The 27152-nt window shown below is 35.2% G+C and overlaps 1 protein-coding gene across 7 annotated transcripts in view; it reads right to left on the bottom strand.

Moving 5' to 3' along the window:
• The window catches only part of RALYL (RALY RNA binding protein like), a 654354-nt gene that overhangs the window by 469313 nt on the left and 157889 nt on the right, over positions 1–27152 (bottom strand). The gene's annotated exons all lie outside the window — the stretch shown is intronic.

Raw genomic sequence — 27152 nt, 5'->3', positions numbered from 1 at the left:
TAAGTTTTTCAACTAAATGTAACAGGAAGAAGTTTCAGAGAGTTGCATGGATTTTAAACCAGAAATGAGATTTCTTCAAATTTAACAATTTTAACGTTATTTGAAATCTTACTGTTTGCCAGGCACCACTCATTATTGTGCTAAATGCTCATAGTAACTTTATCAGGCATGCACCATTTTATGGTGACGAAGTGATGCTTAGACAGTTTAATACATTCCCAGGCATTCAGCCAGTAGGTAAAAAAGACAGAAGGTTAAATGTGTCTTATTATGAGGCCCCCATCGCACACACTATACTGTACAATTGGAAGGATTAAAGCAGTTCCTGGATGGCTTCTTAATGGATTAAGAATGAATAGTTAGTTGAATCACCCAGACTTCCTATGGTAAGCAGCCTTTGAGAGACACACCAGTTATTCCCCCATCTGGTATAGATCTCTTTGTGTTAACTCCCTTGAGCAATTTGCTTTTAACCAGGAGTACACAGCAACATTGAAGGCCTGTCATCTCTGTGATTGTCTTACAAGACTGTGATTTCCTTTCCCTAGCAGCCCCTCTATACTGCCTTCTCACCCTGCACCCCTATTGCAGAAGGTTGGTTCCCGTACAGGGGAGAGGGCAGCCAAGAGGGACCTAAAGCCCTGGGTCCAACAGCAACTTGAGGTACTGACATTTCAATTGCAGCCTTGGGAGACACCCTAGCGTAGAGGTCCAGCCTGGATTCCTGAATCGAAGAAATGGTGAGATGATAAATGTGTGTTGTTTTAAGCCACTAAACCTAGAGGTAATTTGTTACACAGCAATGGGTAACTAATACCACTTCCCCTAGGCAAAGACTATGCTTTATTTAGTTTCATGTACCCAGCAACTAGTGCAGTTCCTGAAACAAAATAATTCGTTAATGCCCATTAACTAAGAGTGAATGAATGAAGGAAGATTAATGATATCTAATATCATTTGAAACTTGAGATTTTAGTATTATTCCATGTAGAACATAATTAGTTTTCTACCATAGTTGTATCCACTTTATCAGAATAAAAGAGATTACAAGTAAAAGAGCCTGAACTCCGTAACTCAATAAGTGGTCCCCCGGTCCCAGCTCTACTCCGGGATGATTCAGTCTGGGTGTGAGTGGACCATCTGATAAAGTTTAGCAGCTGGGAAATATTCATGTAACCACCACAATAGAGATAAAGAGCATTTCCATCCTCCAAAAAGGTTTCCTTAGGCTTTTTGCAGTCAAGTCTCTTCCTTAATTCCTCCAGAATGATCTGTTTTCTTTCACTATAGCTGTACATTTTCTAAAATTTCATATACAGAGATGTATTTTTAAATGTTTGATTTGTGCTGCAACTGCACTTAGACATAAAAATATTAGTCCATTCGAAGCAGTTGTGATTAATTTTTTTTATTTTTCACTCAGAATTTTATATGATAGTTCCTTCAGTGGATTCAATTTACAAATAAATAATTGATCTATAATAAAAGAATTAAACATTTCCAATGGTATTTTTACTAAATGATCTTTAGTAGATTAACCTGACAGAGAAGACCATTTCTAAAATTCCTCAAGATTCCTGAGTTTTTTTCTCAGATTTTTTTTTCTTCGAGGATTGAGAGAAATACAGGAATGATCATTGTGCTATGCTAACCTATTCCGCAGTGGCCATTTATCACCATTTTTTAAATTTAAAAACCCAAAGAAAGTTGAGCTATTGTGGAGCAGAAAAGGATTTTATATATAAAGTTAGAATTCTCTAGATTTTGCTATAACTTGGGACTTTTAAATTAGTTCTTGCTGATTAAATTTTCAACTCAGACAATCAGCCTGCTTTCAAAGTGTAGTATTTTCCTACTTGCATGTAAGGGAAATGCAGTCATCCAGTGAAAATGCTGGAGACATTTCCTTGAATGTAAGGGTTGGTGATGGACAGGAGAATAGCTTGAGACCTACACAATGAAAGTGGAAGGCAAAACTCAGTAGCAGGCACTGCTTGTCAGTGTGGTAGCACCAGCTAACTTAAGTTCCTGTGGTTTTTCATTTAACAAATATTTATTGAATTCTCCCAATGAGCCAGGCACTGCTTTAGCTTTATCAAGTGACTTTTTGTTTTGCCTTGTTTTTAAACTTGCTGAAAAGGCTAACAGTCACTAGTGCAAATGCAGAGTCAAGTAAGCAGTATAAGTTTTAATATGCCTACAATATTAAAACCTCATTTTCTGTGGTAAATATCTAAATAAATAACACTTTATCCTAAAGTGTTCCATTACTGTCTTAACTGAAAGATGCTCTATGGTGACTGTGCACAATTGACCAATATTGTTTGGAGGTATACAGCACAGTGAACAGAGCAGTAAGTTTGAGATCAGAATAATCTCGATGCAAACAGAGTTTTGACTTTTACTTGGTAAGTTTTGTGAGCATAGGGAATACAGCTTAACTTGTAGAGTTGAGTCAGTTTCTTCAGAGGAAAACTGGTGCTTTAAATGTAATCAGATGTAAAGCAGGATTTTCCTGGTTGCTTCACACATTTCAGCTAAAGCCCTAAGATTAAGAACAGTAAAGAGAAGGATTCAAAGAGACGCTATTAGGCACCTCTCCCAGGTTTCCCAGCAAGCAGTCAAACTGACTAGCAACCTGGTACCTCATCTTGCCTATCAAAAGCAGAATAATGGAATACATTGATAAAAAGACATTCATCAAGATAAGGAGATATTATTAAAGAGAAGGGATGGGGTTTTGACTTATCTCTTTCCCCTCACAAATGCTCCATCCACATACATACTGGCTCCACTACCTGCAGAAATGTGCAGGCAAATCTTCACATAACTAACCTCCCTGATGATAATATTCTGAAACAAGCTGGCATGTGGCCCCCAGTGTTTGGGGAACATGGGAACATTAAGATGACGGCCCCCTTCCCTCCTGGAGAATTGAAAAGGCAGGATGCTGGCTGGAGTAGACTGTATGAGCAGAGAACAAGGAGAGAAGACAGTTGTTGGGGCAGGCCCAAAATGGCTCTAGTTAGGCTCCCTTGCTGAGACTTCCGGCAGGCTGTTGTGTTTTAGTGTGTAGCCAGGGCTGGGAACTGGCTATGTTATAGTTAGTCAAGGCCAGAAACACTGTGATTCAGCATATACGCTTGAGGTCATAAACATTACCTTGTGAGAATAAGCTCCCCCCCCCCCCCCCCGCTCCCGTTTGATAACCTGTTGGCAGTGTGCCTTCTTTGAGCTATAAATAGAAAGGGGCCTGTGAAAATGGCTCAGGGTAGAGGGGCTGGCTAACAGCTATGGCCACCTCTGAATAAAGGATGACCAATATTCCCACCATGCCTCACATCTTCTTTCAACTGCCTCGTTTTCTGGGTCAGAGCCCTCACACAACAGCAGAAATGGTAAATCAACATTCTATCTCTTGGTATGAAATGAATGCCTACATTTCCCATTGGCACAGTGCATCCCACAGAAGGGAATATGCTACCTTTATAAGATCCCACTTGAAAGAACTACCTGCTAAAGTACAAGAACCCCAGCAGAAAGAGGTCCTGGGATTGGTTGCCATAGAGTTGTTAGCTATGCACATGCCTCTTGTCAGAGGGATGAGGGATGGTATGAGGGACGATGGTTCTCTGACCAGTCCACAAATACACCCCATAAGGCAGCCAGTTCTTTCCAAAGACAGAGGTGTTTATTACTGAGAGAGACTTAAAAATACAATCAAGTCAATGAGCTATTCTGTAATGTAGAACCAGAACAAAGAGTCAGGTCCAAACTGATTCTGAATTGTATTTAATTAGGACATCCTAGAGATTTTAATAACTGAAAATAAGTTTTAATTATCACACTTAAATTGTGTTTATAACTGAAGATTTGAAAAATTATGGCCTGTACCTAACGTATCAAAGTGCAGGTCTGATAACATGGTTGAAGAGAAAAAGTAAAAGTGCTTTTTGGCTTTGAGTACAGGCCATTCAATAAAATCATTACATTAGGATTACAGATAATACACATTAAGTGCCTACCATAGTACCTAGCACACAGAAAATGATTTTAATAAATATGAGTTATTGTTAGTTTTATTACCATGTCTTGGGCACTTTTACTTACATACATTACTTCTAATCCTCGCAATAAATCTGCAAGGTAGCTATTATTATATTTACTTTACAGATGAAGAAAGAGAGGAAACAAAAGTGAAAATGGCAGTGTCAACCCTCAGAAGCTTAATCTAAGGAAACCAGTGAATTAACAGTGATAATGACTAAAACAGACATTGCACAAGATGCAGTTGGAAGCCAACTCCAACTCAATAGGCTTTCCCAAAGGATCTGTCCCATCAAATAGGAGTCAGTTATCCAGGTGAAAAGGGGGGACAATGCTTCTAGACGTAGGGCTCTAAATGGGTTTAGAATGGTTGGAGAGAGGAGGTAGAGTGGAGTGAGATAATGAAATTCCATACAATCCTCCTTGATAGTGTCCCTTGAAGAAATGTGGAGCCACAGGATGACTTTCAGCAAGAAAGTGAGTAGGATCATCTAGGGTTCACCGCACAGGTCCCAGAAATGTCACATTGAAGTCTGACAGTTCCTAGTTGCTGAACCAGGCACATCCATGAACTTTCTGGCCTCCAGGATCCTCATCAGCAATTCCCTTTAGTGTCCTCATCTTTAAAATGGAAGGACAGCAACCCCTACCTGCTGGAACCACTGAAATGCCAAGTTCAAAGTACTACATGGATCTTCTCTGAAGAGCTCAAAAACTGAAAATGTCAAAGTAAAATTCCCCTGGTTTTTGTTGAAATTGACAATTATTTGACCACCAATTACATTTTCCCTCCTCAATTTGATGCATGTTAGGCATTAAACAAATTTTATGCACAATTTCTGTACTAGTCGAAAACTCTTGAGTCAGGTTTTAAATTTTCTATTTTTAATCAATTCTAACAAAAGAGAAAGTAGAAAAATATGGTAGGAAAGTCAGGATGGATAAGGGCAAAGGCTAATGATGGAGGCCTCACTTGAAGTTCCCAGAGTGGCAACAGTAATTACAGGTTTGGAGCTTCTGGCAATTACAGAAAATTCTCAAGTGTGCTGATTCTCTTTCGTCTATAAATCTGCAGTGACTTGGTGACCTAATCCACGTATCAGAAAAAAACCAGCTCTGACAGGATGCCCCTCTTATCTGAGTGGATGCTTGTAGGCTTTTGTATGAGTGCCAAGAAGAAGAGAGAACAAGAAAGAGTATGTTATGGAGGTGAAATATAATGAGGGCATCTTCAGAGGCAGCAGAATGATCTACAGGGAAGAGTCTAGCCTCTTGGTCCTGGCATCAATTCCTTGCCATGCCCTTTTAGACATGAAGCATGGGAGAAGTGATCAACAAACCGAGACAGGAAAAATGAACGGTCATATTCAGGACCAGCCACAGATATATTTTCTGGATGCAGTATACTGAGATTTCCCAACACCAAAAACTAGCCCTGACAGTTGTAGCTAAGAAAATCATAGTTCAGGGCCAAGGGGCTTCATCAATTCAGCAAATTTTCAGTCAAGTTCTGAGACAAAAAGAGTTAATCTTGAGGAGAGGACATGTGGAAATACCCAGAGGAATAACAAGGAAGACAGCTGTGCAGTGGTCTGAAGTGATATGCCGGTTCTTCACAGGGCTGGGAAGAAGCCCCTCAGAAGCAAGGGCTCATAACAGAGGCACAGGATATCAGAATTCTTGTCCTTTATATTCTAAAACTCTCCCTCACGATTAGGTGAAGTAAGAATAGTGTCTAAGGTTCATTTCTGTTCTATTTTTTTCTTTCATGTAATCAGATGATTTTTTAAGGACTACTTTAATATATAATGTCACATAATTGAAATATGGCTTGTTCCAAAACCCATTTACATCTTCAAAGTTGATTGAATTGAACTTCCTGCATTTAAGATTATAATAAAAAATGGTTTTATTCTTTCAGAAGGTTTGAAAGTAATTTAGTGTTGCAACAAATAAATTTGCTATGCTTTCCCACAAAAAGACAATTTTATGATATTTTAATGGAGCTCATGATTACTTATGTCCATTAAAATGTCACACTTAGAGAACTGACTAAACTTCACCATGCTCTTACTTTCCTGGACACTGGAAGCATGGGTAGAAGGAAAAGGTGATCATAAACTATTTACCTGTGGAACTGGAACTGTGTCATTCTTGTTGTAATTATTATGTCTAAAGCCAAATGAACATTGCAAATGTTAGGACTGTACTAATTTAGCAAAGGAATTGAGTAAATGCATAGAAATTCTTAAGAATAGGACTTGTATGGCTAAGGAAACAGTTCCCAGAATCAATAAATGGGATGGCATCAAACTAAAAACTTTCTTATCCAAGGAAACTATAGTATGAAGAGAGAACCTATAGTAAAGGGAGAAAATCTTTGCCAGCTACCCTTTTAACAGAGGATTTCTCTCTAGAACACAGAAGGAACTCATAAAACTCAAACTCAATTAATCCATTAAATAGATGGGCAAGTGAACTAACAGAGACTTCCCCAAAAGAAGTAAAACAGTTGACAACTGTATGAAAAAAGGTTCAACATTTGTAGCCATCAGGGGAATTCAAATCAAAAGTACACTGAGATTTTATCTCACTTCAGTTAAAATGGCAATTATTTAGAATATAAATTATAATAAATGTTGTGAGAAAGTGGGGAAGAGGAACTTTTATAAACTGTGGTATTGTAAATTAGTATAGCCACTATGGAAACAGTATGAAAGTTCCTCAAAAGACTAGAAATTGAACTGCCACATGATCCAGTTCTAGAACCCCTCTTTATTTACCCAAAGTCAGAAGGAAAGATAGTGGAATGAGACAGACATCATTACGTTATGTACATGTATGATAACATGAATGATGTAAATCTACATCATATACAACCATAGAAATGAAAAACTGTACCCCATTTGTGTACAATAAATCAAAATGCAGTCAGTAAAAGTAAAAATCGGTAAAGATTAAAAAAAAAAGAACCAAAGTCAGCATACTATAGTGATTCATGCATACCCATGTTTACATCAGCACAATTCACAGTAGCCAAGTTATGGAAGCAACCTAGGTGCCCATCAACAGATGAATAAATAGAGAGAATGTGGTATGTATACACAATGGAGTTTTATTTATCATAAATAAGAATGGAATCATATCATTTTCAGAAAAAACAGATGGAACTGAAGATCATCACATTAAGTAAAATAAGCCAGACTGAGAAATCAAAAATGTGTGTTTTGACCCATATATAGAAGCTACAGAGCAAAAAAGAAAAAATATCCTGCAAAAATAGAAGGGAGATCATTAGGGTAGAGGAAGAGGTCAGGGGAGGGAGGAGTGGAGAAGTCCTTGGGAATGAATATGATCAAAGTATGTTATGTGCATGTGTGAATACGCTTCAGTGAAATCCACTGTTCTGTATAATTATTGTGAACCAAAATAAAAAAGAATAATTAGAACTTTTTTGACACAACAGTTTTTGAGTCTGGTTGGTACCAAATCCTAATTTTTGAGCTCCACGAAATAACAAGGCTGGCCTTGCTAACTTCTGACTTACAACACCTTTAATGTTTAGTTTGGTCCCTAGAAAAGACAGGTAACAGTGTATAAAGTCCATGGATAGTGCTTATCAGAGAATCTGGACTCACTGAGTGAGAAAAGATAAAGAGAAGGGAAAGGAGGATGAGACTTACAGTTAAATTTTTATATGGTACTTGATGAAATAATTTCATTGCACCCATATAATATGGGGGAAGGCAGCTACAAAATAAAAGAGATAGGAAAAACCCTCAGAAGTATAATGGTCCTTGAAATGTGTATTAGGCTTCATTCAGAGTTCAAAGAATATCTATAATAGAAACAATATTATGCTTTCATGAAAATGCATTTGTCGTTGATTAAAATAGAGTCCTATGATAAAAATCTTGTGGGACATGCTCTACAGGAATTAGAAGAGTGACATGATAAATGAAAATTGAAAATTGTTTCAGGTTCATATAGAGGGCACAGTATAATCATAATGATGATAGCTTGCATTTGTAAAGGATTTTAGTTTTCAAAGTACTTTCACATCCATCATCTCTTCTGATCCTTACAACAACCCTGCAAGCTGGGTAGGGCAAGAATTATCATCCCTATTTTAAAGGAAAAGAAACTTTATATCTTTCTCAAATAGGTAATTTTATATTTAAGGTGATTGTATAACATCTCACTCTTCTTGATATAGACTTATAAAATATTTTAGAAAAATGAAAGTTCATGAAGATTAAATAAAATTTACCATATGAAATTTCCTAGAAGAAATAGCCACAATTAAAGAAACTAAAACTGTGTGAACATCTAGATATATTTGATATGTTAAGTGGAACAAGGAAATGATTTTATAGAACAGTTTAAGTAGCTTCCTTATTCTTTGGGACATTTTCATATAACTAGCTGACTATCATGTCAAATTTCATGTATCAGAAATTAACCTTATCTTTCAATTTTTTTAATGTTATCTGTAGCACCTTGGTTTATTTTTTTACTTAGATTTGACAACTTGGTTTTATCTGGGTCACCTCTCTTTACTATTGGAAATCAGTCACTTCATCGTTTTTTCTTGCTTTCCTTCCTCCGGTCTCCACTTTAACCTACGTCTTCACTCACTCAATTTCACACTGTACTTCAGTTGATCCAATTTTCAGTCTCCCTTAGGTAGTGAAATACACTGCTGTGTTGTTCCTTTATTCACAAACATTCATTAGATCCCTTTATTTTACTGTCTAACATAAAAAGTGCTTTTAGAGTTCATTATATCTAGAGGAAACACAATGTCTAAACACACTTTTTTCTTCCACATTTTTATTGTGCATTATAGTTGTACATAATACTGGAATTTGTTGTTACATATTTGTACATGCACAAAATGTACCACTATAATTTGGTCAATATCACTCTCCAGTATTTCCTTCCTCCCCCCTCACCTACCCCTCTGGTCCCTTTTCTGTATCCATCTCCCTTGATTTTCATGAGTCCCCCACACTACCACCTTTCTTTTGCTTTTTCCTCTCTAGCTTCTTCATGGAAAACATATGACCTTTGACCTTGAGTTTCACTTATTTGGCTTTACATGATAGTCTCTCGCTCCATCCACTTTCTTGGATAATTTCATTTTTTATGGCTATTAAAACTCCCTTGTGAAGAAAGAACCACATTTTCTTTATCTATTCATCTGGACACTTAGGCTGGTTCCACAGTTTGGCTATTGTGAATCGAGCTGCTACAAACATGGGTATGCATGTAACAAACACTTTCCTCTTTAATGAATCCTGGCTCCTCCTGGCTCCTATGGTACTCCAAGGTCTTTCCTTCCTCAAGTCTTCAGTGTCTTGCTCCATTCATATGGAAAGCAAAATTCCACAATATTGTTGAAAATATTTCTTCTCTAAGCTTTACTTAACTGTCACTTCTATTATTCTGATTCTCCATAGAAGACCATACTTCTGAGTAACTATATGATGTATACTCTGTGATACACAAGTAGGTTCTTAATTATATAATGGCTTATATTTATCTCTCTATATATTAATCTGCATCTTCAGTTATATCAAAGGCCTCTGGCAGGAGGCAATATGTTTTAATATTCCTCTGCCACATTTGAGTATCACATGTCAGGAGTGCATTATTTTAGGTAACAACTATATCAATAAAAGGAAAAGAAAATATTTGAAAAAAACTGTATTCATTCATGTAAACAAGGCATTATGATCTATGTTCGACAATGATAGCAAAAGATTATACTGCAGCCAACCTCACTGCACTTATGTTCTATTACCATGGAGAGAGAGAAAAAAATACCAATAAACACTCCCAATGGGGAATTCTGAATGCTTACTATTATTTAAGGTTACAAAGATAAATAAGATAGTACACTTTTTTAATATCTATATTTTCTTTATTTTTATTGTGGTGCTGGGCATCGAACCCCATTCCTCACACCTGCTAGGTAAGCACTGTACCACTGAGCTTCCACCCTAGCCCCAATAGTAGACCTTTTTTTAATCAGTCTTTAGTATGAAAGAAACTCACAAATTAAATAACCCCTTTGCTCCATGAAGCATAATATGTTGAAGAGTACTACATATGATAGCATAGGGATCATAAATGTCTCAACATTACATGAAATATGAAGATTAGTGAAAGTCTTGGCATTTCAAGTTGGCAGCTAGAGGCAAGATGATTTATAATTCAATGATATATATATTTTAATGTACATTTATGTTCATCAAATACTGTATGTTTAACATCATTTAAATCCTAAATAAAAATGAATAAAAGAATAACTATAATTATAGAATAGCTTGAGGAACTTCAAAATTTGGTTATTCATTGATATCACACATAAATTATGTTAATTTTAGTTAAATCTTCAAATTTATACAGTAATTTTAAAATTAATTTACAAAGTCTGAAAACCTAAGTCATCAGACAATCTGCTTAGCTAACCCCCATTCTTTTTGTATCAGTATTCAGACTTTTTACAAGATGAACACTAATTTGGAAGTGTTAAGCCATTAAAAAAAATTGACAATAACCTTAAGAATAACTATTTCAAAAGAAGTATGTCAGCTGTATTTCCACTGGGGCAGAAGGAGAAACTTTACTGCAGTATTCTTTACCCTAGTACTGCTTCAATGTTGATAAAGAATGTTTTTAATTCTTATTCCAAATGTAAATGCTTTAACCTGCATATGTTCTTGGTTTGTTTTTTTTTAACCTTTATTTTATTTTTTATTTTTATGTGGTTCTGAGGATCAAACCCAGTGCCTTACACGTTAGGCAAGCGATCTACCACTGAGCCACAACCCCAGTCCTGTTTATAGTTTATGTACACTTTTTTTTTTTTCAATCATCACAGTGACAACAAAAGAAGGGAAGGCATTGCCAAGGTAATGTTGAATGAATTGTCGATATTATTAATCCGATTACATAATAATTCAGAGGCATTCAGCAACCACATTAGACAAAGATTTATTTCCAACCATTAATAAAAGTTATGTAATTAACAGACCTTTAATGTCTCAAAGATTTCCTATTTTTTTCTGTGGGTAGATTCATTGTATTTAGAAGGAGGAATAGCAAGGGAAAAATCCCCAGAAATAATGATCAGGTACATGGAAAGAAAATTGAAGAAAAACAATGTCACAGAACTATATCAAGATGACAGCCAGGCATGTTAGATGCATCTAGAGGAATAAAATGGATGAAACAGATTAATTGACTTAGTAACTAGGTCTTGGGCAAACTCAGTGCACTTTGCGTACCTGTGGTCAGAGTTGAGGGCATGAACACCAGCAGTTTGCTACATCTGAAAGACCTGAAAGGAATAATTAGAGAACCAGCATGGGTGTAAGTCAAGGTTAAAGGAAATACAGGGAACATGAGCACATTCACATGATAAGAATATGGAAGCAGTGAAAAAGAAGATGGTAGAGATCAAAAGTGAAATTCTGAAGAAGGTGGAAAGATGGCAAAGCTGAGAAAACAGGTGAAAGTGTTGAGAAGGATACCTCTTCCTTTTAAGACAAGAACACTAGAGTATGAAGTTATTCACATGAGAAATCAGAAATTTTGACCCCAGTTTATATTGACATTCACACTTGCACAATTCACAGTAAACTGAATCCCTAAATGTGAATAGTAAAACCTTAAGATCGCGTAAGAGAATACAAAAGTATGTAACTTCTGTGGAGAAGGAGGACACCCATCAATGGTGGAGCAGACGGACTGTGTCTTTCTTCTGAACATTCCCTTCCCTTTGCTACCTGGTCACTGGGAATTATCTTGTCTTCTCTAACTGTGATCTGTTTCTGAAGAAATACTTTTCTGTTTTATATGAATATTAGGACCCAGGGGTTCTTTTTCTGCCAGCTTGGTCTCATCTGGACTCTTGATACATTTGGAGACCTTCTGAATTCTGTCACAGCTGCCACTGCTCTTGCCTAAACTATCCAGCCCTCAGCTTCCATAAAGGAGACACTTCCTGCTCAGTCATGGAGACCTTGATGCAGGTAAACTAATTCTCAATGCATCTATCATGCTGCTGCCAAGAATCAGGTAGAAACGTCTGAAGTCCTCTAGGACTTCCTGGGATGACTAATTTAGATCCTCTCTGTGCTGAAACATTTTGTGAACACTTCCCTATTCTTCTTGGACCCCCATCATTGATACCTAAGGAGCTGTAGTCTTCTCAAATCTATAAAAGGAGACAGAAGCACCTTTTTCCTTTGGTCCACTTCTGGATTTTTCAACAGGGAGAGAACCATACCTAGCCGATTGCTCCTTTTGTTCTACACTCCAGAGAAGCACAAGGAACAAGCTCTCTCATTTCTCCTTCCATTTGATCTGAATTTACCTCATATCATGTGGTCATAATTCATATAAGCAGGAAGCCTCATGGCCCAGGTGGAAAGGGTACCCTCTCCATAATATGAAAGTTACTCTCCGATGAATATTCACCAGGGTGAGTCTTGCTACAGAACTATAGGACAATCCAGGATTAGAGAATACCAAAGAAGAAAATACACTGGTTTACATCTCAGAAATATTATACTTAATATATAGATACTTTGGGGAGGGTACTGGGGATTAAACCTCCAGCCACTTTGCCACTTTGCCACTGAGCTACATCCCCAGTTCATGACTTTTTTTTTTTTTTTTTGAGACAGAGTCTTGCTAAATTGTTGAGGCTGACCTAGAACTTGCTATCCTCCTGTCTCAGCCTCCTTAGTCACTGGGATGGCACCAGTGTATTTTGAATCTTTTAAAGGAAGAATGGAAGACTCCAATAATGCGTTGGACATGAGGAGTGAGGAATGTGTTTGCAAAAGGATATCATTCTTCCCATTTTGAAGATGAGTAACCAAAGCCTTAAAGGAAGTAAGTGACTTTTAAAACAGAAACAGGGCAAAGTCATAATTCTAGCACAGGTCTGATCCCAAAATGCAGATTATTTCTACAGTAATAAATTACTAACATTTTGAAAAACATATTGCCGTCATTAAAATTCCTTCTCACCTAATGGAGTAACAGACAAAGGACAAGTAGCTGAACATCTGACAAATCAGGTCATTCATTGAAATTCTCAATATAAATCTTTTAATTGTAATTGAATAGTATTAAAACAGCTTATGCCATATTTTCATAGTTCTTGAAGAAGAGAACAGTTTAAATAAGACACTTGTTTTATAAGCATGCATCTGTGATGAATTTTTTAAAGAACTGTTGCTAAACCAGACACAGTGGGGCATGCCTATAATCCCAGGAACTCAAGAGACTGAGGAAGGAGAACCACAAATTAGAAGCCAGCCTCGTAAACTTAGTGAGATCCTGTCTCAAAATAAAAAATAAGATGATCTGGGATGTAGCTCAATTGTAAAGCATCTCTGGGTTCAACCCCTAGTACCAAAACAAATAAATAAATTGTTGTTAGATTGATTTCAAGTTGTATTATGAAAGCTAATATCAGAAATCTATATAAATATACTGTCAAAGTATTATGAATTATTACCTTTTTATTTGCAAACACTTCCAGGCATAGCTCGAATAACTATTGACTTCACTGTATGTGAGCGAAAGTTTTATACTCTGTCAAATCACTGTGTTTAAACCTGTGAAAAACACAACTCTAGTCCTACTTTGACCCCCATTTTGCCACTGTTATTATTGATAATATACAATTAAAAATCTTGATTAACTGATCAATTAAAGATTATATAAATTGTAAGTATCTTCCCAGTGACCCCTAACGTGACACTTACTAATAATTAAGACCCATGGAGATAAATGGAATTTGGTTTCCTCTGCTCAAGTATAAATTTCCTTTTTCTAGGAGTAAGCCTGATCTAAAAAAAAAAAAAGAGAGAGAGAGAGAGAGAAAGTGGTTTGGGACGTATCCAGAAGCTGCAGAGCATGGAACTGCATCTGAGAAACAGGGAGCAACCAAAAGCAAGGGACCAAGCAAGAACAGGCAGCTTTCAAGAGCAAAACTGAACACGAATGCCAAGTACAGCAGTTCAAAGTAATGAAGAAAAAAGGGAAATACAGAACTAGAACACCTGGTCTGGCATGTGGTGAGCAACCAATAAACAAGAAAATTGTTATGAGTCCATGTGAAGCAACAAACTCCTGCTAAAGCAATCATGCATGGCACATGACCACAAACTGCATTTGATTATTTTCTAGAGGTAAGTGAAAAAAAAAAAAAGATAAATGAAATGCCTCAAATGCAGAACTTACCATTTCAAAAAGGAACAACAGCTAGATCTTGTTGGAACTGTATGATTATTATAACTGGACTCTGCTCATAAACTCATAAACTACAAGTCTTGTAGTTTATGAGTAGTACATTACACTCATTTTATCATCAATAAATAACTGTGCCACAACATTTGTGGAATTTTACAAGGACCAATTCTCAATTCTCTCAAACTCATCTATTGTTCTCAGAGATGCTGCTGTATATAAAATTTAATTTTAGATGGATTATATATATAAATGAAAATACTAAAATATGAAATGCTGAAAAAGCAAAGACATTAAACTCTCAAATGCGCACTTGGTTTTGATAAAAAATAGAAGTTAATCTAATTCACAAGCAACACATTTTGAGAAAGGTATGTATAACAAGTCATGACCAGTGTTATTTCAAACTATGAGTTTGAATTACAAGGTAGTACTATAGTTTTACTTAATTGTGGACTGCATTTGACACATCCAAAATGCATACATCATAATTTGCTCCATTTCAATCCCCAGTACAACCACCTTCCATTCCCAACTCTTTCCCCTCTTTCTTCCCCCTTGAACTCCTTCCTCTAACCTATTGGTCTTCCTTCTTTTAATTTATGCATTATAGTTACACATAAAACTAGAATTCATTGTGATATATTCATATGCACACATAGCACAGTTTGGTCAGTTTCATTCCATAGTCATCCCCTTTCCCTCCCTTCCTCACTCCCCCTCAATTCCCTTCCTCAACTCCCCGTTTCTCTGTTCTAATCTAGCTTCCACATATGAAACAAAACATGCAACCCTTGTCTTTCTGAGTCTGGCTGATTTTGCATAGCATATTCTCCATTTCCATCCATCTACCAGCAAATGATACAATTTCATTTGTTTTTATGGCCGAGTAAAATCATATTATATGTAAACCTATAGTACACTAATGAAAACATTAAGAAAATAAAGAGAAAAAATTTTTTTTAAAAAAACAAACAGTTGCTTAAAGAATTATGCAGAAATTTAAAAAGAAAATGCCTTTGGGAATTCTTTTTAGACCCCTCAGAAATACACATATTCGAACAAAGAGTATTCAAAAGAAGAAAGAAAATATTTAAAGGACCATCACCATTAAAATATAAATGTGGTATTACAGAAACATCAAATTTCCTGGGCTTAGGATCACCTACTATCCCCAAGTTTCCGCCTGTAATAGAGTGTTTACACTGAAATAAAAAAATGTACCTATATGTGTATATTTTTTAAAGAAAAGAAACAAGGAAACACTTCAGCACCAAATGGTTGACCCTATAATAGAACTTTAAACATTTAAAAACATGTGTGTTGTAGCTTACAAAGAATTAAGAAGACATAAAGGGATATAAGCATAAATATTACATTGAAATTAAAACTATTGGAAAATCTGTTTTTTATTCCAGTTGTTTGAGTAGAATTAAAGAACAAAACACAGTACATCTATCCAAGCAAACACTTAAAAGAAATGCTTTTTTTAAAAAAGAAACGACTATATTAAACATTATTTCGAAAATAGTGAATTGGAGTTGGGGATGTATCTCAGTGGCAGAGAGCTTGCCTAACATGGCAATGCCCACAGCAATACAAAAAAAAAAAAAAAAAAGGAATAAATGAATAATTAAATAAACAAAAAAAATTAAGTAAGGCAAAGAAAAAAATTAAAAAGCAACAAATTGGTAGTATCATTCAATGATCTGTTTTTCAAAATTATTTAAAAGAAAATATTCCCTCAAAATTCTGATGTATTATTTACTTCTTTAAGATGGCTCACAGTGACAAGTCCAGCAATATTAGCAATTACAAATTATTTGTATCTTGAAATCTTAGCAGCATTCTATACTAAGCTTAAGATCAGCAAACAGTGATTTTGTGGATCTGAAGTTTTGATATTTGGAAGGATTTGTTCTAAATTTTTAGCATTGACATGAAAATATGAATGCATGTGTGATAAAATATTGAAACCCCTTTGAGAAATATTAGTATAGAAAATGACTATCTCAAATGCTCAAGAAAGCTAAAACAAAGTATCTCCATGAGGATATCCTTTTCTACTTCCTTGAGAATAGATAAGTACACATTTCTTATTGCTCCAGACTATAAATTAGGCGTTATATACAGAGAAAAAGGTTTTATGGGAAAACAGTTGTATTTAATGATGTCACCCTAAAATGTAAGGGCTATTCACCAAAGGCACATATGCAGCTTCCCTCAACACCTCATTATAGATATAACTAAGCTGACCTTTAATTTACTTACACTCTCCAAGAGTCTATTTATTGTTTAGCCTGCACATTTTCAGGGTCACTAAATTCATAAATTAAACTAACTCTGTAAGTCAGTGTGTCCCAAATTTGTCTGCTCCTAGGACACACTTAGGGCATTGATTCAGTCTACAAGACCCTCAATAAACATAATTTTAGCTCATACCACTCCTGACACTTAAAATAAGGAGTCTGGAATCCACTGATGCCAGTATAATTTTTTGCATAAATGATTCCAGGATTTTGTAAATCTAGCTGTGTTCAGTCTATCAACACCAGTCAGAATTTCATTAACTTTATATGACAGTTATTCCTAGGAGACTATATGTTAGGTTATTTTCACATCCTTTTTCCCTTGCAAACTGTATTCACCTTTTATTTGAGTGGCTCTTCTTCAGGTTCACTCTATTGTTTTAAACAAATCTCAGACTCAAAGTAGCATATTGAATTTCAGATAGGGTGAATCAACTTGACTTGGTGGTTCACCCTAAGTCCACTTTTCACCAGTATCAATGGTGTCTAACTGCAAGATTCAGTTGGCCCCCAAGGTCAGGAACTAACATATAATCAGGAAGACAGGACAATATTCTCAACGAATATGAAAAGAAGACATGCAGGTCAAGTGGATCTGCAGTGAGTTCTTCCCCAGCCTTGGTCCATTTCTTCTCTGACTTGGCCACTCTGCTATTACTGAGTTCCAGTAATTAAATTTCTTTTATTCCAGTAATTTGGAACAGCCTTGACCACTTGCCAAGTATCCTATTGTAGGAAAGGTCATATCTTCTAGGTGTTTCAGCCTCCCATGACCTAGATTTCTGTCATTTGTACCTCTACATGCTAGTAACTGCCTTTGATATACAAAGTTAGGTAGTAACCTTTTTGGACTCACATGTTTTGCCAGCTTCCAAAGCATTATATTTGTTGAACGCATTGAAACTCAGATACAATTTTATTTTCCTCATTCATATCCACTGGCATACCTGAAAATGTTTAGAATTATCTGCCGAATTACAAATTTTACTGAAGACGCACTGTCAATTCTTTTGTAAAAATGTAAAATGAAACTGTTTCCAGGACTGAGTCTTAGTTCAAAATTTTTTATGCAAAGAAGTGTCTGTCTGATCCCTTGTTTCTTGTCTGTAAGTCAATTCTCTATCCATAACAACATAAGCTATCCTACACTGTCTTAAATTTTAAATGGTCTTTGGTGTGTTACTTTTATAAAGGGCTTTCTAAAGCTTCAAACACATTATGTATGGCACATTTTTCTTATAAACACATTTACTTATTTCTTCAAAGAACTCTAGAAGCTTTTCCCTTTCTGAAATTGTTACCCTCTTACAATCTACTCTGCTTGTTTCTGCCCGCCAATTTGCAAGGTAAGAAAATGGAAACAGCTAGTCTTTTTCGGAGCCCTGATCAATGGCAGTCATATTGCTATATTAGCCAGGGCTCTGGTACACCAACCATTTATAGACAGTAGTTGATATATTTTGGTGAAGGGATTCTCATTTCATCCTGACATCTTTTCAAAATTCCATGCTGGATGACAATATCTTTATAAATTACATTTTTTCCTGGAAAATTCAGTTAAATGCTCATTATTTATTACAATATTTATCAGCAAAATCATTCAAATCAGTAGAAGTGATTGTCCTTAGTAAAGCAAAAGGCATTTGTATACCAATGTTGCACCATTAACATCTTTGCTCAGTTTTTACTAAAATGTGATCAAAAAATTCCTTGTACAGTGTTCCTCCAATAACTTTATATGTTCTAGAAAACACTTCTTGTGAGGATCAAAATTCCATTGAATTATGCATAAGGTGCCTACTTCATTTTTTCATCCAACATGTATTTATTAAACATCAAAATGTGCTTATTCAGAGTGTGAACAATTGCAAAACTATGGTAAGTTATACCTCTCAACTTTAAGAAGTTTACAATAATAAAGCATCATAGAGTTCACTAGGGATTTGGCTCACAGTGGAAACTAGGACAATTTGTATCCACCACAGTCCTGGGTATTATATGTGGACTACAGTAAAGCTTCTGAATCACAAAAAAAAAAAAAAAAAAAAAGGAAAGGAAATGACTTTGGATATCTCAAGCAGAAAATGACCTTAATGGATAGGTAATGGATAGTTCAAAGAATCAATGAGCATGCAGGTGATTTAGGATTGAAAGTGTTAGAAACAGAAGAAAGATGCTATAACTGTAGGCAAGATGATGCCACAAAGGCTGTGTTCTTAAATTACTGCTGACCCCACAGCTCTCACCTATACTATCATGTGCAAACAGCAACCTACCACCCATATGCAGAATAGCTTTTAATCTAATCTTGTTTTTTTATGATTCATGTAGACTAAATCAATACCAGAAGGATGCTCTGGTTAGCTGAATATAGATGAATCCCCTCCTCTCCTGAGTACTCGGAAGGCAAATACCTAGCCTTTATCTCAGCATAGTGATGGATTCTAGTTAGGGATGCTCACTAAAATAAGTCCAGTACTTGTCATGTGATGTTCTTGACCTGTAATTAAGGAATGCTAGGCTTTTCATTAGCAGCTCAGAAGCTCCATATCTCTACCCTTTATCCCTCTTTCCCAAATCTTGATGCTAATATATTTGTTTTATTTATTTATTTTTAATTCATGTAGAACACTTTATACTGTGGTCAGACTTTTCTACTTCTCATCACAGCTGTTCAACATGTTATTAGCTGGCTGCATGCACCATCATTATCAGCTTCCACAACACGCAATTCTCATGGGCTCTATGTGTGTTTCCTGAATGCATCAGACTGCATCTCTCTATCAAATAAATTTTACACAGGCATTTCCAACTTTAATTTTTTTTTTTTTGCATGACAACATTGTCCATAAGGGTAGACATGTTCAAAGGGTTTATCTTAAGAAACAGTTTTCTGAATTACTAAGTAAACTTCTTCTCATATCTAATCATGTGTATATCATGGCACAGGATTTCACAAAAACGTCCCCTCAGAAACAAAGGATTTTCATGTCTAGTCTGTGCAAACAATATATTAAAATTTACATATATGTAATATATCATATGCAAATGGTAGTAATAATGTACTTATAAGTACTAAAAATTTGTTCCCATTTTTATTAAATTGGAGCAATGTAAAAATTAAGAGTTTTGCATTGGTTTATTTTATCTGTGATATGTGTCTCCCAGAGTCATAAAGAACCAAATATAAAAATACAATGAGGAAATGACCACTGAGAAGCAATTTTCTGTTGTGTGTGTATTTATGGGGGTGAAGTAGGGAGAAGAGTGAGAGCAGCAAAATGCCACTAAATATCATCAAATCTTACACCAAATCTTACATTAAAATCTTCAATCTTTAAAATGCATTCATTATGAAGAAAAATAATATCAATTCCTGTGATCAAAAATTAATCAATTAATATTAAATTATTGTGGTTAGCTCAGCTCTTGACACAGCAAATGTCAAATATATCTGGATGGAAGGAATTTGCTCTGATATGAATTATCAACAGATTTCTGTGATTTCTGTATGGAGGGACAAGAGGAGTAACTTCTAAAGATAAGGGAGTAGCACAGTTAATCCCCACTCTCAACTTCATAGACCAGGCTGTGTTGGCCTAATTATTTAATCTTTCAGCACCACCACTCTTTGAGGATTTTTACCCAGAGATGAGAGTAATAATCTTATTAGTGAGAATTTTTTTCTCACTTTTCTGGAACAAGGCAATTTTTCAACCTTTAATAATCTGAGGCCTTTATAGTTATTGACTTCATAGTAACCCTCACTTCCTCTTTCCATGAAGTGATTACTTTATAATGTCCTCAAATGGCTTCCAGGCTTCTGAAACTTAACACATTTATAATATTTGGAAGTACTTCTGATCACCTATATTATTCTGTATAATTACAGAAGAGTCTAAACATCAACACCTGAAGATTTCACACTGATATTTACTTGGCATACATTTACTTTTTAAATGCTATTCTGGAAATTTCTTTGGATTCCCTATTTCCCATTTTTTTTTCCCTTTATCAGTCTAATACATAACACACTAATTTTACTGAACAAAACACATGGCTCCCTATTTACAAGAGGCATGATGGTTTACACTCTGCGTGTACAGTGTGTGTATGCGGTATGGCTGTGTGTGTAATTTCCCATGTTAGTTCTAACTACTCTGAACTTTCATCTTAAGTAATGACTTCTTAGTCTTGACAATCCTGTTATTTCAGCACTGTATTCGGAAGATTAGATAGCTCATCTTAGCCTTCATACCCAAATGTATACTCATAATCAAGTTAAAATACATAATGAGTATTTTGTTTATAACTGTGAATACAAGCATTTATTGTATTATCTTTTAAAAGTTAACTATTCAATGCCCACACTGAGAGAAACACTGAACCATTTATTCTGGGAAAAGAATTTATGCACATGCTCTTAAACAAAATGGTTCAAAGATAAAAATTGTTCAAAACTTACAGGGTTTTATAAAGGCATCATTTCGGAAATTTTTGCATCCCATTGCTGTTAATAAAATTTGAAATTGATGGAATTAAAATGAAGAAAGACTAAATAAGACTCCCTGCTGAAACCACCACTTATGTTGAATGTTCAGTATCTGAATGTCTCTAATCTGTCTGTTTTGAAACTGTGCCACCAAAATGATGTTCTATTTTAATCCATTATATTAATTGATTGAATATTTAGTTTTCTTTGAGAAGAAAATGATTCACTGGGATTTTTTCATGGCTTGCCATCAGCTAATGTATTGTAATAGGAGAGCACTTTCCTAAAACTAAAGCATCATATGAGTGGCTGATATTTTCTATTCACCAGTATTTGTTTTCCTTATTCTTTTAGAATATATAATTCAACTATTTCATTTGTAGTGCCAAATAGTCCAAAGTAAACATAGTCCTGATTTAAGAAAATCGAAAGTAGCATGCACGAATGAAAAGTAAATCCAGTAATGAAAGGGAAGAGAGATCTTCCTAGAAAAGTTTCGAAGACTATTTTTCCCATCCTCTTTGAATTCCCTTCATCTATCCTTTAAATCCAGATGAGAAGATAGGGAAGAAACAATTGAGCTGGACTGAAAGGAGAATTCACTGTCAAAGGAAGGAAACATCTGCCAAACCCAGACTTCCAAGCTGATGCATTTATTGACAGAGAGCTGGCACACAGGCCCCGGCAGAGGCTGCTCTCAGACATCACTTTCCTTTGACCTCCATCCATTATTTTTTTTTTTCAAAGAAAAATGTTTTGTCCACCATAATTGTTAAGTTTTATGCCAATTCTCTAGTCAAAATTTTAGTGGGTTCTAAGAGGACTGTGTGGATGTTGCTCACTAAATGACAGTGCTCCTGGCCATCAGTCAGTACCACCAGACTTCTCTGTAATAAGCAGAGTCACTGACTTATTCTGGACAAAAGGTTGTGCACAGAAGTGATATGAGTCATTCATAGTAGAAGCATTTCAGTGTAAGTGATGGATCCCTCAGTTTTCTCTTCTGCTGCACAGTGACTGGGAGGCCATATTTCCCAGAGAGTGAAGGTAACAATGGCAAAGCCCTGTGACCTGGCCATCAGTAACCATGTAAAGTAGAGCACTCTGAAAAAAACTGAATTAATTGTACTATACACAAGAAACACAGCTTTATAGTGGTAAGCAAAGGAGATTTCAGCATTAATTTTTATTGTATTTATGAATGATTAAAGAGATATGTCATTTTAGAGACAAAATATTATTGGGCACCTGGATAATTCTTCAGGTCCCTTTTGAATATAAACAACTAAAGCTTGGTTCAAACTATAATAGGTAAATGGAAATATACTGGTTTTTGAATCCACAGGACCACAGAACTGTTGGAAAAGTGAAAGGTACAAATGAGATACTTCAAATACAAGAACCAGAGGCTGCCATGCTGAGAGGCCATTCTCCATTCCCAACCTCTGCATCGTCCTTATAGGTTCCATTCATTCTCTTTCCTGCAGTCAAACTACTTCCACAAACCAAGAAACATAACTCCTGATAACTGATAATCCCCTGCCAATAGAGAGAAAGTGACAGATGCATTCATGCCTTTGCACATGAATTTAAAAATCCCAAGGAATCATATGATTATTCCAGCTAGTTAAACAATCCCAGCTGGGTAACCCCACTGCATCAGGAGAAGATATAGTCTGTAGACACTATGAAGCATCAATACAAAATACATGGTTGAACAGTGACAAACTCCAAAATCGTTCCCCAGAAGCATAGTTTCTGGTCAGCTAAAACATGGACATGCACATTCAAAACCCTTATGCACACAGCTGAAATCCAAAGTGCTCTTAAATATAAAAATTTTGTTTTCTAATTCATTCCATGGCAAAACTTGACCCATCTGAACTAACTCAACAGGCAGACTTGGCATGAATTGATGCAAGGCTAATGCAGTTTGATTATTTGTGAATGCTAAATACATTTCAATGTAGAAATATTAATTTGTTCAATTCCAGTTTGCCACCAAAATGTTCCTGGAGTATTATTTAAATCATAACATATGCATTTTATTATTTTTAATATAAATTTTAAAACTATGTATTTAAGGGTTTCAGAACAATTGTGTATCAACATGATTATAATAGTATAACATAACTATAATAGCAAGTATCCATACAAATAAGTTATATGGAACATAATTTAATATACATGTATAATACACACAGGGACCTGTCTATATCTGCACTTCTCTCTTTATCTGAGAGGGAGGTCTGGAGCAAGGAGACAGAGATAGAGAAACATTCAAATGGTTAGATGGACATTTATGTTTCTTACTTCACTTTTTCTGCTATAATTTCTCAGTGGAAGAGAGATACATAATGAAACATGAACTCTGCATCTTTTGAATACAGTGTAAGTTGGAGACTTGTGGACTTCTAAAGGGTTAGGATTCAATCACATGGTTTTAGAGATGAGAGTGATCTCAGAAATCATTTAAGACATTCCCTCATTTCCAAATGAGAAAATTGAAAAAGGAAGAAAAAAAGATGACTTTCTCAAGTTCAAGGAGTTGCTGAATTATGTTTCTAAACTTTCAATCCATGAGAAATGACTTTTTAAAATTCTATTCCACTGTGGTTTGATGCCTTTCAGTATTACTTATTTGCTTAGATACCTTGCCTGTAATGTTGAGATAAAGCAAAAGGACAGGGTACAATTATATTAATACTCAAGTGGCTAGGCTGAAACATGCTATAAAAGTGTTATTTCTTAACAGAAATGAAGAATGGGAGAGGCTGCTATGTCTTAACATAAGTCGTTAAAATCAAAAATTCTTGAAAATATTAGAATATTTCTATGCTGTTCCTATCTTTTGTATTTTGTGAAGCATCTGAAAAATAGTAATGATATATGATGAATCTATAAACTATACCTAAATATGAAAAAATTATAAAACAACATATGATATTGTGAGAAAAGAGAAACATTTCTCTCAAATTTTTTGTTTTCTTTTTGAGAGAATTTTTATAGCATGTTTTACCCCCCCCAACTCCACTCTAATTTTCCCTGTATTTAATATATTAAAAATTGTTCTGTTAAGACATATGGATTCTATTTCCTCTAGTCCCCAAGTCTCTCATTCTTTGCCACTCTTGTACAAATTTGCCATAACAGGAATGACATCCAGCTGTTATTATGTGTCTGTAGGTGTGGAGAACAGCACATATCAAACAGGTACAGATCTGACTAACTCATAAGATACCCTTCCAGACAGGTCTTTAAGCAACCACTTGCATCTCTGTTATCCTAGCTATCAAACACTATAAAAATTTCCCTAACACTCTATCATTCTCACTCTCAATGCTTCGAGCCTCATTAGTTTTTGTGCTGTTTTTTTTTGCACAGTGTTTGCATTATCTTCCTAACTGAACTTAAAACCTCTGCTATTCCGGGTAGACATTATCAAGTTCTCAGTATTTATTTTTCTGGCTGCAGAATGGTATCTAGGGAGGTCAAACAATTTGCTCTCTAAGATTACATAGCTTTTCAATGGTTCAAGTGCTCATTACTCATTGAGATACACAGATATTCCCTTCCAATGTCAGGAGTCTCTGCCTTCCTATATCTTTTGGTTAGAGCTATGGTCCCCCTTCCCACAGAAAAAGCAAAATATTCCAATTAATTGCTCTCTCTGACTCCAGACATCAGAGCATAAACATAACCTCAGCTCAAAACCTAGATCATATCATCTGGGACTGAGTCTAAAGCAAGTGATACAAAAAATTAAGGGCAATTCAAAACTGAATTCACTAGCAACCTTAGTAAAGCTCCCAAGTGTGTGGTGTCTGGTGCTGATCATCGGGGAGATCAGTATGAAGTCCAGTATCAATAGCAGGAATTTCCTCCAGAATTCCAGAGACATGATTTTTCCAGGTACAATTTGACAATTCCCCAGTGTTTCTCTCAATTCTATGTGTAAAACATTTCCTCTCCCAAAAGAAAATCTTTTTCTGCTTAAAACCATAATTGGTTTCTGTTGTTTACAACAAAGAACTTTGATTAATATATTTTCAGTACTGAGTTAATACACAGATTCACGAACCCTTAAGATTTTCTTCTTCCTCCATCATATTTACCTCAGGGCTTTGATAAAACACATTTAATTTAATTTTCTATATACTATCAGTGGCAGAATTCACTGCCAGTAATTTCTTTTTAATTGTTCAATTTTTTATCCTTTTATTTATGATGTAAATTGGGTTATAATTACTAACATCAATTTTTAAAAATAGCTTATAGATTGTAGGCAATGTATTGACTTTTATGGCCAACATTAGTTTGCAGCACAATAAATCTGTTTCATCATACTTATGAAGACTGAGTTATAGATCATTTGTACAATTTGAAAAAGAAAAAAAAATAGTGTCTACCAAGAAACGAGGAAAATATTGAGTGAATGTAAGAGTGAAATATTTGTGTTTTCAATATGTAATAGAAGACTGGTGGAAACTTTCTATAAAAATAGAAGGGTACATCTTTTCCACAGTTCCTTCCCTTCTCTCTTCTTCCTGGCTGTCCTGAGCAGAGAGTTTCTCCAACACACCCTTCCCCATTGATGTTCTGCCTCATCTTGGGCCCAAAGCAATGGAGGTGGACCATGGACTGAACCTCTAGAACCATGAACCAAAATAAACTTTTCCTTCTTTAAAGTTGTTCTTTCCAGGTCTTTTGGTCACAGCAATAAAAAGTTGACTAACACACTTAGCAAGTAAAAAATCCTTCCAAAACTATTTATTTAGACCTAAAAATAATGTTTTTCTCATTAATCTATTTTGCATATACAGTAGCCTTTTCTGAGTAATATATTCTTTTCTCTTAAAATGTGTTTAATTATTTTCTGATATTAACATTTTAGCAATAATTGAAGAGGTTGATCTGAACAATTAGAAAATTAATTTGAAATAATGAAATAGTTCAAGTCTCCTCAATGGAGATGAATATATGTATTACTTATAAAATGTAAACAATTTAATGAGATGTTTCATAAATAAGCTTTTATGAAACACATTTTATTATAAGACATAGAATTCTGATTCACATAATGAGTCTATATTATTTGCACTTTTAGTAACCTAATTTAATCATACTGGTACACATTTTACTCAATATCAAATCACAAGTACACTTTCAATGTTATTTAACTTTCTTTAATATTTTATTACTTAGGGGAACAAACTTTTTCCTTAGACATTTATTAAGACACTTCTTTTTTCTGTGACTGATATAAATTTCAATAAGAGACTTACTTTTATTAGATCATAGGCTACTACACACTAAAATATTAAAATGTTTGCACTTTAGTTTTTATCAGAGGGTTATTGTGAAAGCTGTTACGTATCTGTATGCATTGCTATGAACACAGGATAATTCATAGTAATTGATTTCTTAGTATGCCACATTGAGTAGATTTTATATTCCTACTAAGAAAAACAAATTTATCAGAAATGCTGGTTGATGGTTTATAAATTCCCCCAACCTTTTCTCTTTCTTTCATTTCTGTGATTTAATTTTCCTTTTTCTTTGTATTTTTATTTTTGGTTGGCACAATCATTATACAGACTTATGGGAAATGATGGCTTTACTTTAGGCAAGAAATGCTCAAAGTCTCACCCTCGGCCCCACCATTATACCTGGTCTCACAACGGAGTTGTACATCTGACCCTGGAAGGCATTCAACTTTGAGGACTGAAAGTTATCACACAATAAGACTATAGGTAAGTTAAATTGTGGAGGAGTATGTCAGCAAAAAGAAAAGTCATAAAAACTTTCCTCCAGTCTTTAAGTAGTCAAGAATCCATTAGTTAAAACAAACTATTAATAACTACTACACAGGATACGAAACAGTTTTTCTCAGTTTTATTCCATGTAGGTACACCTAGGGGAATAAACTCATGTCTACCATTGACTTGTTGGACCAGTGAGTCTTCAGAAACAGCAGGGTGAATTCCTGTCCTCTGAAAGAACTATAATCTCAGGGTTTTGGAGGCAAA

The sequence above is a fragment of the Sciurus vulgaris genome (assembly GCF_902686455.1).
Source record: "Sciurus vulgaris genome assembly, chromosome: 1".
Classification (NCBI taxonomy): Eukaryota; Metazoa; Chordata; class Mammalia; order Rodentia; family Sciuridae; genus Sciurus; species Sciurus vulgaris.
The sequence above is the reverse complement of the archived record's forward strand: the minus strand, read 5'-3'. Positions and strand labels throughout refer to the sequence as shown.